The sequence below is a fragment of the Mus musculus genome, chromosome 16 (assembly GCF_000001635.26).
Source record: "Mus musculus strain C57BL/6J chromosome 16, GRCm38.p6 C57BL/6J".
NCBI lineage: Eukaryota > Metazoa > Chordata > Mammalia > Rodentia > Muridae > Mus > Mus musculus.
The window spans coordinates 29,860,328-29,871,227 of record NC_000082.6 but is presented as its reverse complement, the minus strand read 5'-3'; the positions used below and the strand labels follow the sequence as shown (position 1 = coordinate 29,871,227).

General features: G+C 44.6%; 1 long non-coding RNA gene across 1 annotated transcript; it reads right to left on the bottom strand.

Annotated features, from left to right (window-relative positions):
* Nucleotides 1-5,166: 5,166 nt before the first annotated feature.
* Gm32740 lies at nucleotides 5,167-10,664 on the bottom strand. Its single transcript, XR_384792.3, has 4 exons — nucleotides 10,610-10,664; nucleotides 10,286-10,470; nucleotides 9,128-9,307; nucleotides 5,167-6,052 (listed from the first exon to the last, which is right to left on the bottom strand). It is a non-coding gene; the product is annotated as a predicted gene, 32740 (long non-coding RNA).
* Nucleotides 10,665-10,900: the final 236 nt, after the last annotated feature.

Below are 10,900 nucleotides of genomic sequence, written 5' to 3'. Positions count from 1 at the left end.
CTCAGCTTGCTTCCTCATCTACTGTGACTGCTGTTTCCCACCTCCGTGGGCTTTTATGCCTCTAAAACCATAAGTCCAAATAAACCCTTCCTTCTAGAAAGTTCCAAGCAAACCCTTCCTTCTAGAATTTGCTATAGCCGTGGTGTCTCATCATAGTCACAGAAAAGTAACTTGTGAGGGTCCCTTTCTGGTTTCCTAGCCTTACCACACTTATTCCGACCTGAACACACATATTCAACAGTCAGAGGTGTGGATCTACATATGAGAGAAAAAACACTATTATCTGTCTTTCTGAGTCCAGGTTACCTTGTTTAAAATAATGTTTTCCAACTCCATCTATTTTCCTGCAAATTTCACAATTTCATTTTGTATACAATAATATATAAATATATGGATTTTGTATAATAATAAATATATAAATGAATAAAAATACATTTTGGGTATGTATATACACGCATATATCACATATTCACTACTTGGTCATCTGCCGTTGGATATTTAGCTAATTGCATTTCTTTGATATAGTGGAAACAGCAGCAATAAACACAGATGAGCACTCGCTGCTGTGATAGGGCACTGAGTCCTTTGGGGACAGGTATCAGAGCAGATTAGCTGAGTCATGTGGTAGATCTAATTTTGGTTTCTGAGAAGCTTCCATACTGATTTTGACAGCAGTTGCACTACTTTATACCTGAACCAACAGGGAATAGACATTCCTTTCCTCTCATCCATTAAGCCATTCATTAGCACTTTCTTTTTGTTTCTTTGTCTCTCTCTCTCTCTCTCTCTCTCTCTCTCTCTCTGTTTTTCTTTCTTTTGTAGAGGGGAGGGTCTGAGACAGAGTTTCTTTCTGTAGCCAGAGCTGTCCTGGGACTTGTTCTGTAGACCAGGCTAGCTTCAAACTCACAGAGATCTGCTTGCCTCTGCCTTCTGAATACTGGAATTAAAGGCCAGAGCCACCACTGTCTGGCTATTTATTTTCTAACTGGGATGAGATGATTCTCAAAGTGGTTTCAGTTTACATCTCTCTGATGGATAGAGATCTTGAGCACTTAAAAAATATCTATTGCCCATTTGGACTTCTTTTGAGAACTGTCTGACCAGGTCTAATGTATTGATTGGCAGTTTTATGGTGCTGTTTAATTTTTCTAGTTCTTTATAGATTCTAGACATGAACCCCTGACTGAAGTACAGCTGTCAAAGATTCTCTCCTGTTCTGTAGGCATTTTGTCCATCCTCTTCACAGTTTATTTTGCTATGCAGGAGCCTTCTGATGTTATGTAATCCCAACCATCAGTTCCTGGGGTTGTTTCCTGTATTGTGGGATTCTATTCTGAAATCTGCTGCTAACCAATGTCCTGGGGTGTTTTCCCAATGTTCCTTTAGCAGTTCTGGCCGTTCCTGTTTCAAATGATGTAGTTTGATCTGATTTTTGTGTAGGGGTGAGAGAAGTAGGGCTAATCTCATTTTTCTGTGGCCTTCCCTTCTTGATGTTTTTTTTATACCATTTATTGCTCTAACTAGAAACACAAAGAAATCGCTGGTGGCTCAGTTGGTTTTGTGGAGCCTGTGTTAAAGATGGTTTAGGGTGGGCTACTTCAGTTTTGTTCTTTGAATATACAGTCGTGTTGTTTAATAACAGGTCACAGTCTGACAAGTATGCTATTAGGTATTTTGGCCACTCTGTGGGTCACACAGTATGTATTACCACAAATTTAGAAGGTATAGCGAAGAGAAATGATATAACCTAAAGACATGATCAACCCAGGATATATGAGGCTGCTATGTGCATAATACCGCACAGGTTTTTCAATAAAGTATTTTTGTAAATAAGTACAAAAGATGTACTCAAGCACAAAAGAAGTATAGTGTGCTGAGTACACAGATTGGTAATATAGTTGCTTATTATCATGATCAAGTATTACGCATTGTGTATATTTATATGGGTGACACTTTTACATGACCAGGATGTAGTAGGGTCATTCACAGCAGCATTACCACAAATGCAGGGATAATGTACTTCATGGCTGTATTACGATGATGTTACAATGATAACAGAGTCATCAGTGTTGGGAAGTCTTTACTTGCGCTATTATCTCATGAAACCACCACATGTATGCAGTTCCCACCGCTGACCAAATAATGTGTGTCACATGACTATGATTCCTACCATGACTCTTACCATGTGTCAAGTGCTCACCAAGGTATCTTCCATGGGCCTTTCTGGAACTCTAAATTCTTTTAACCCTGAGGCTCTCTGGTGTCTGTGTTCAGATCTCACACCCTTCTAATCTGCCCTGTGATCCAGCATTCTGGCAGTTTACCCCAGCCAGGTACAGCCCTTCTCTTAGCCAAGGACCCCGGTGAATCACAAATGCAAATTCACGACAACCTCTTTGCATCACTACATCTTGGCAATTTCCCTGCTCTTCTTTCGACTGTTAACTGCATCTGCTCACCAGGCTCTGCTTGGGTCCTCATCTCACTTGTCTCCAGGCAGAAACCCAGGTCACCTATAAAGCTTCCCCCATGGCTTCTCTTCTTCCAGGAATCAGATACTGCTTGTCAATTAATAACTGACTTTGTATATGGAGGCACATATCCAATGCCGGTTAGCTCCATCATAATCTAAAATAGAATTTCACTTTACATACTTATGGTTTAAACGTTTAATTTCCTGCATACACTCAATTTGAATGCATGATCCCCAGGTTGCATGGGAGATTCTGGAAATGTAGGAGGTGGGGCCAAGTTGAAAGAATTAAGTCTTGGGGTGGGGAGAATATCCCTACAAGTCTATCATTTCTGACTGCTTCCCTTTCACTGTCTTTGTTCCTGATCCATTGTGAAAGACACGCTTGCATCACCCAGGACTGAGGTGGTTCCATTACCATGCATTTCCCGGTGTGCTCGATTAAAATGTCCCTGACTCTATGAAGCAAAACTATTGTTTCCTCTCTAGCCTATCTGAAAACATATCTATGACGCCTCCCTTTTTGTCGTGTGCTAAGTAGCCAGCAAAAGTCATACCTTGAGAGTTTAATGCCTTTCAATATCTTCCATAAATGAAAAAGAAAAGAGATATAAATCATATTTTTAAAATAATCAGGAAGGCAGGGTGAAACACGCCTTTAATCCCAGCACTCAGGAGGCAGAGGTAGGCAGATCTCTGTGAGTGAGTTCAAGGCCAGCCTGGTCTACAGAGTGAGTTCCAGGACAGCCAGGGCTACTCAGAAAAAAAAAAATCTTGTCTTAAAAAATAAAAACAGGCAAAAATAAAACAAACCAAACAAACAACAACAACAACAACAACAAAGTCCAAACTGGTTCTTTAGACTGCTCTTGTGGCCAGAATTTCACTGTGTTGTGAGCAGCGCTGGTTACATAAAGGCTACTTGGTAAGCCGTCTGGGAGTACAGGCATCCTTGACAAGAATTTATGGAAGATGTTTGGCCTGGGTTTTCTTCCTGTGAGACACATGAGCATAAACACTAATAATTCTGATATAATTCTGTTGAAAACTCTCGTTCACTGTGTTTCTCAAACTCAGTTGACTGGCAGACTGACTCGTTTAGGGAGCCTTCACTAATAGATTAGAAGTGACCTGTGGTCCTATTTGGATCTCTTAACTATTTCCCCTAAAGTTTTGAAAAACACGATGGAGAGGCCAACAGAGGGCTTACCCAAAGACTTAAAATCGAGGTTGCTATCAGCATGAGCGTCTCTGGTCAGGACAGCGATTGACCAGCTAATCTAGGCGTTGGGGTCCTATCCCAAGTGTGCAAACAGGAAGATAGCACAGGGAAAGGAATGTTTTTCTTCATGGGTTGAGAGACTCAGACCAACATGCTTATTTTTTTTTAAAGCCCTAGCAATCTAGAATACTATCCATAAGCTCTTGCCTTCAAAGGAGTTTCATAGAGTATATTTTTAGATAATAATCTACATATATAACTTTTATTAACCACTTATGGGTGCTCTAAAACACATTAGGAAAACATGCTCAAACTCAAACACCTTTTAAATGACGTCATGTCTGTTGGGCTGTAACGGTCTGCAGTTGGGGTCTGGAGGGCATTCCATTCTCCATGAAGCAACTGCTGAAGGTTTGCCATCTATCTCCCTAAAAAAAAAACATCTGGATAGTGGGATTTGGCTGAGGTAGCTGACTGGATTTGAACCCTTCTTTGGGGGAAGGGCCTGGAGATTGCCATGGGGCTGCAAAGCCACTGTCTTGGAGATCTTGGGGCCAATGGCTGCTAGCCCTGGGAGGGCAGTCAGCAGAGACTCCCTGGAGTCTCCCTTCTCACGGAGGCCCTCAGGTGATGGGCCGTCACTCTTCTGATCCTCTTTGCTTCTGCCTTTGAGTTCTACTTCTGACCTGCAGACAAAGTTAAAGCTTGTGTTCACTGGTTTTCCCACTGCTGTAGCAAAATGCCTGGGACTTAGATGAAGAAAGATTTCTTTTGGTTTGTGATTTCTGAGGTTCCGTGAGGCATGGACACTGTGGGCCTGTGGTGAGGCAGAGTGTCACAGTAGAGAGGGCATAGGAGAACAGACTGTGCCTGGGTGACCACGAAATGGAGAGAGAGAAGGCAGGAAGAGCCAGGACAAGACCTGTTCCTGATAGGCACACCCCACTGTGACCTGCTCCCAACAACCAGGCCCACCTCCTGACTGTGCTTTCAGTCAGTCAACCCCCGAGGGCCCAGTCACCTTTCAGTAGTCACACTCAGGCAGTGAGCTTTGGGGCCATTCTATAGAATACAGAATACTGTATAGCCATAATTTGTACTCTCACTTATTTGTTTTAAAATTCTAAACTGATTTCTTAACAGGTGTGCACCAGCACTATCATAAGACGGTTGGGACATTCTAGTAAGGAAGATGTGCTACAGTGTGCGTGTGCGTGTGTGTGTGAAGGCACACACGCATGCACATTATGTTACATGAGGGGGAGGAGAAATGCTTTCAGCCTAAGCAGGTAGCTTCCTTGTTTTCTGCATGTGGAGAGTAAACCTTTTGCACAATTTGTGATAAGACAAAGAAGGTTTTAGGAGTAGAATTTTTCAGGCCGGGGGGACAGTAAGTCCAAAGGCCCTGAGGTGGACATTTCTGGGATAGAACCCTCGTAAACACTGAGTCAGCTCACCCAGGAACCCTTAGACGCAAGTCACACTGGTGGGTTCTGCAAACTCACCCTGACTCGGTGATTGAGCATCAGGGAGGGACCCATGGATCCCATTTCTAAGAAAGCGTCCCCAAAGGACTAGAAAACTGGTCTAACCCAAGGACCTAATTTTACAAGTCAGAAAATTTGTGTCCAGAGGAGGAAAGTGATTAAGCCTCTGGCTCACAGCTCAGTAGTGAGAGGCAGGGTAGAGACCACACTCTCATCTCCTAGGGAATTCTCAGTCTCTTCTGCCTGGCCCCACAATAATGACGATGATGATGGTGATGATAGCAATAATAGCAACCGTAATAGCCTGTATTCTTTTCACTCCGAATAGTAGCGCCATTGCACATGTGTTAACTCACAAAGTTCTCACAGTCACTGCATTGTATGCCGAGAGCAGTGAGCTTATTATTTTCATTTTGTTGAAGAGGAAGCAAGGGAGGGTGAAAGCAACGTGCTCAAGGTCACACGGCTGGCATGACAGAGTCAGGCCACCTTCCTGTTGGGTTTGTGGTGCTCAGTAGCCTTATGCTGACCTTGGCAAGGACTTTGAGGTGACCCTGATTACCATCAACAGAACTTCCAGTCCTCGCCCTATACTGGTGGCATCTGGCTGTGGGTCCTGACACTTGTGATCTGAACAGGACTTATTTACCTTCTAGAAACCTCCAGGGATTCGGTTTCTTTTTAATGTCATTTGAAGTCAAGCCGGGTTGAGGCTGCAGAAGGATGAGGCGGTTTGCTTCCTGTCCAATGATGAAAAAGCTCGGGGAAGCACTGAGTCATAGCTACATCCAGGCCACACATCACCGTACCTCCCCGCTGAGGCTGAGAGCGCTGCTGGGTTGTTTATCTCGCTGCTCAGGACTGGAGGGGCTGAAAGACGGAAGACAGTGTGATTTGTCTGCTGCCGAGTAACTATAATTCACAATACGAGTAGCATTATTCCACCAGAGTGCTAGAGGGCACAGGGCCTAGGAGGTTCTGCACAGCTTGTGCCTTCTAAAAGAACAGCAGGGATTTCATGGTATCTGATCGGGTCCTGATTTGATAGGGAATGAGTAAGGAAGGGTGTTCTAGGAGAAAGGGACAGCCTGGGCTAAAGCATAGAAGGACCATGTGGGGGAAGGGAGATGAAGTACACGGGTTAGCACAAATCTAATTCTGTGTATAGCTAGTACATTTCTATGAGCTAACAGGTCATGGTAAGACAAACTCCATGATGCACGCGTACGCATGCACACACACACACACACACACATTTGGCTAGGTTTCTGGATTATCCTAAAGTCACTCAAACAGTAGCGCACAATGCACTTCCCTGAGCCTTATTTCAACACAAAATGGAATGCACTATTCTTCACTAATAACTTTGGTTCTCTCCAAATAGCATAGTGGTGTTTTGTTCCTGTTATTCCTATCATTATCATCATCATCATCATTATTATTGTTGTTGTTGTTATTATTATTAGCGTGGTTGTTTGAATGAGAATTATCCTCTAGGTCTCAGGGATTTGAGCACTTGGCTCCCAGTCTGTGGTGCTGGTTGGACAGGTGTGGGGTAGAGGTGCTTCTTTGCCTCAGGAAGTGTGTCACTGGGGGCAAACTTTGGAATTGGAAGGCATGTGCCACTCTCGGGCTGGGTGGGCAGGCCTGCTGTTGCAGTGTGGAACATCTGGATAGTAGTCACAAAGGGATTGTAACCCTGCAGAAATCAACAGGCTGGCTTACTGCAAGATGGTACAATATTCGAGACTGCAGTTGGGAAAGAAGCCAGAAGAAAGCTTTATGACAACAGAAGGTTGTACCCTAAGAGAGCCCTGGGCCGAACCCTTGAGGCAGCATCAGATCTCACCTAAGGAGCACAGGACAAACTATGAGGAGGGTAAATTCTACCTTGAACCCTATCCGAAAGAGGTTGTTCCGGAAAGGAGAGAGAGAGAGTGGGCAAAGAAGTGATCTTGTAGTTGCGATGTGTGGGCCTGGGCTTAGCTGGTTGTTAGGAAGCTGTTTCTACCTGAATCACAGTAGAAGAATCATTTGCCCTGCAGAACCCTCATTTTATATGAATGCCTATTGGAACCACTGTTGGAATGGCAAAGAAAAGGAAAAAAAAAAGAAAAAAAGCCATGCGCCATTTCCAGTTCACTCCCTCTGTTTCCTGCTCAGTTTAAGAAGAGAGCTTTCAATTTCCTGCTCCTGTCACCATGCCTGCTGCCACGATGCCATGCCGGTGTCCTCCACACCGCCACATTTCCCTCACCATTGCTGACCGTAATCTTCTGGATTAGTGTAAACCAAAATAAACCGCCTCTTCTCTATGTTGTCTTAGTCATGGTGCTTTATCACGGTGCTAGAAAATTTACTAATACGGGACCGGACTGTGGCAGGAGGGCGCTGGATAGCCGGCTGAGGTCAGACTAGCTCTCCCAAACACTGCAACCTGAGTTTTACCTCTGCCAATTACAGCAGCCTGCACATGCGTGTGGCCCGCTCTGTGAAGCTGTTATGGAGATGAGGTTCTGTGGGGCCTGCCCAGTGTTAACACCGTTTAAAAAAAAAACATCATTCATTTCACACAGTTCCTGTGGAAAGGGTGAAAGAAAGGAAAAGTCCCGATCCTGCAAAATCAGCTGTGAAGACAGGAACAAACAGAGGGCTGGCTGGGTGTGATGGTGTATACCTTTGACCTCAGCCCTGGGGAGGCAGAGGCAGGCAGATCTTTGAGTTCCAAGCCAGCCTGGTCTACAGAGCAAGTTCCTGGACAGCCAACAGCAAGAGCAACAACCACAAAAAGACACATGGCTATGCTGTAGCTGGCTAATGGCTAGCTCAGCAGACTTATTCAATTTGGGGGAAATTTGTGGGCTAGTTATTAAATACAGCCATTATTAAAGCTGAAGTAACAATTAAATAGGTTTTATTTTGAAAGGTAACTGTTCTAATATTAAAAGGTAATATTCTAGACTTATCACTGCCTAATTATTCCACTGGATTTCACCACCGTGCACGTCACCGGGGCTGCTCACGTCCATTGTCCCTGTCTCCAGATGGAGGTACTCCACAAGGGGCTTCCATCTTTATCTGGTTCTGTATTACCGTGGCTTGCTGCTTATCTGAGATCAGCCGTGATGAGTGTCCACGGACAGCTAATCAGAGACAAATGAACTGTTTTGCTGATAACTTTAGAAGCTGATAGAGAAACTGTAAAAAGACCTAACTCGCGTGTACTGGGTATGTAGTTATTACACTGTGAATCGCATAAAACATTGAGGCAACAGTCTTCTGGTATTCAAAATCTTAGGATTTCACTCAACAGAGAAGTTTCTTAGAACAAAAAGATAAAGTCCACCCCAGCACCCAAAAGCAGAAGCAGGAGGATAAGAAAAAAATTGTGGATAGTATGGTCTCATAATGAGTTCCAGGCCACCCTGTCACACAAGAAGAGTTAAGTTTCTATTATATATTATAGCTGTTTCACACTGCCTAGTTCATTTAAATGAAAATAATAACCCGCGTTCATGTCATAATGATCCTCATTTGCTACCATGGATTGGCTGCATAGTCAAGATTCCGGCAGTAATCAATAAAAACCGAGAAAGCATCTAGAGACCCATTTGGCTATGTGAAATTTACAATAAACGGTATTGTGATAGTTACTTTTGCGTGTCAATATGACTGCAGTGAGGGATGCTAAGATAAAAACACTACTTCCAGCGTGCTGTGAAGGTGACTCTGGAAGGGACTAGCCCTTAGATCAGCCACAGAAGAACAGGTCTCTTCACCAGTGTGGCAGTATCGTCCAGTGGCAGCATCAGCACCGGACAGAACAAAAGGCAGCGAGCAAGAGGCATGTTCTCTTTCATCTTGAGCTGGGATATCCATTTCCACCACTGGACATTGGACCTCCCCGGTCTTGGGCCTTTGAAGATGCCACTGTGAATCGCTTACCCTCAAATGTCATCCCCAGGTCTGAAGCCTTTGGTGCCGAGTTGAGAGTTCCATTGCCTTCCTTGATTCTCAGCTCTTCAAATTCAGGCTGCCACTTGGCTCTCCACCTTATGAACAGAGGCTATAAGACCTCATCTCCATAGCAGCTTCACAGAGCAGGCCACGCGCATGTGCAGGCTGCTGTAATTGGCAGAGGTAGAACTCATACAGAACTCTGAAACTGTATGCATCAATTTAAAAAAAAAAACTTTTCTTAAATGTCTCTATCTAGAGTAGTGTTAACATGAGAAACCTAATGCAAGATTCATTTGCTGTTATTTTTGAGTTGTGTGTTATATATTCTTTAAAACAATTCTTTGTTTTTTGAGACAAAGTCTTAACTGGGTAGGTAGCCTGGGCTGGACTGGAGCTCATTATGTCGTCCAGTCTAGGCTTGAATTGTAACAATCTTTCTAGCCTCTCAAATGCTAGAATTTTAGGCATGTACTACCATTCCCTAGGTAGATAAGTAACATTTGTAATAAATTTGTAGCTATCTAGTTATCTATCTTTCCCTTCAGCATCCGATTGCCAAGGCCTCCTTATAAGTTGACAGATGGAGAGGAGAAAGATGTGAACAGGGACGAGAGAATTTCTGGAACACAGGGCCCATTTGCTCAGATGCACAGGGGTCCCAAGAAGATGCAAAGCAAGGTGTGCAACCCACAGTCGGACAAATAGCAACTTGTTCCTTTATCAAACAATCCATCCTATTACTGAAGCCCTAAGCTGTTCCCTCTGGCAGACTTCTCCCCACCCTCTCAGGTTGTCAGTGCTGGGTATTTGGCTCTCTTCCTTGTGACTAGCTCCAGAGCCCCAGGCCTAGGCTTGGCATCCCCCCAAAATCTGACCTCATTCATTAAGTCCGATGCCCTGCGTTGTTCTCAGGCTGGCCTCGTGGCCTCACACCTGCATAAGCTCTTCCTCTATCTGGAGCAATCCACCCTGGATGTGGCTCCTGTGTTTCTTTATTCAATGTCACCTCCCTGAACACCCACTCTTAAAGTCTGCCTCCTCTTCTCTTTCCTGTGTTGTGCTCTTTCCTCTTTTTTGGAGGTGCAGGCAGGGTTGCCTGAAAACAGTGGCTGGCTGGCCTCCCACCCTGGAGCAGAAAACTACCTGCTGGCTGGCATCTGCTGCCTCCTGGGGATGCTCCCAGCCACCGCGCTTGGGGGTTTACCCAGGTAACTCTAACAAACAGGAGGCTCTGCTCATCCCATCTCCATCTCTAGCCAGCCATCCTTATTTAACTTTCTGGAAGATGAATGTCTCCTGGCTTGGCTTTGGAATCCCATTTCTTTGACCTAAAGAGGCAGAAGGGGTGAGAGAAACAAAGGCCATTTAGGATTTGTTCTCCCCAATTGTTTCTCTCGGCAAAGAGATAAATAAAAGGGAGGAGGGGAGAGAAAAGAAAGAAAAGGCAGCCTGGGCTCCTCTGCTCACCAGCTGTGGGTCCCTGATGGGCCTGCCTGACACAGCCACATTATGCAGGGGCTGGCGCACCTGTGAGGAGTTAATGAGAAAAGTCCAGAAGTACAGCTCCCACAAGGGCTCCCGTGAGGGCCCCACAGGGACAACCCCGCCCCTCCCCTGGCAAGTTTCAATGACAGGTGGGATTACTCTCAGCAGGTTGTGCTTGGGAGATACTCCATCTGTAAAGAGGAGTTTGCCCTGTCAAGTTCTACTGGTTTATCCTTGGGTTTTCAGGTTTTGAAGCCGTTTCTCAACTTAAAG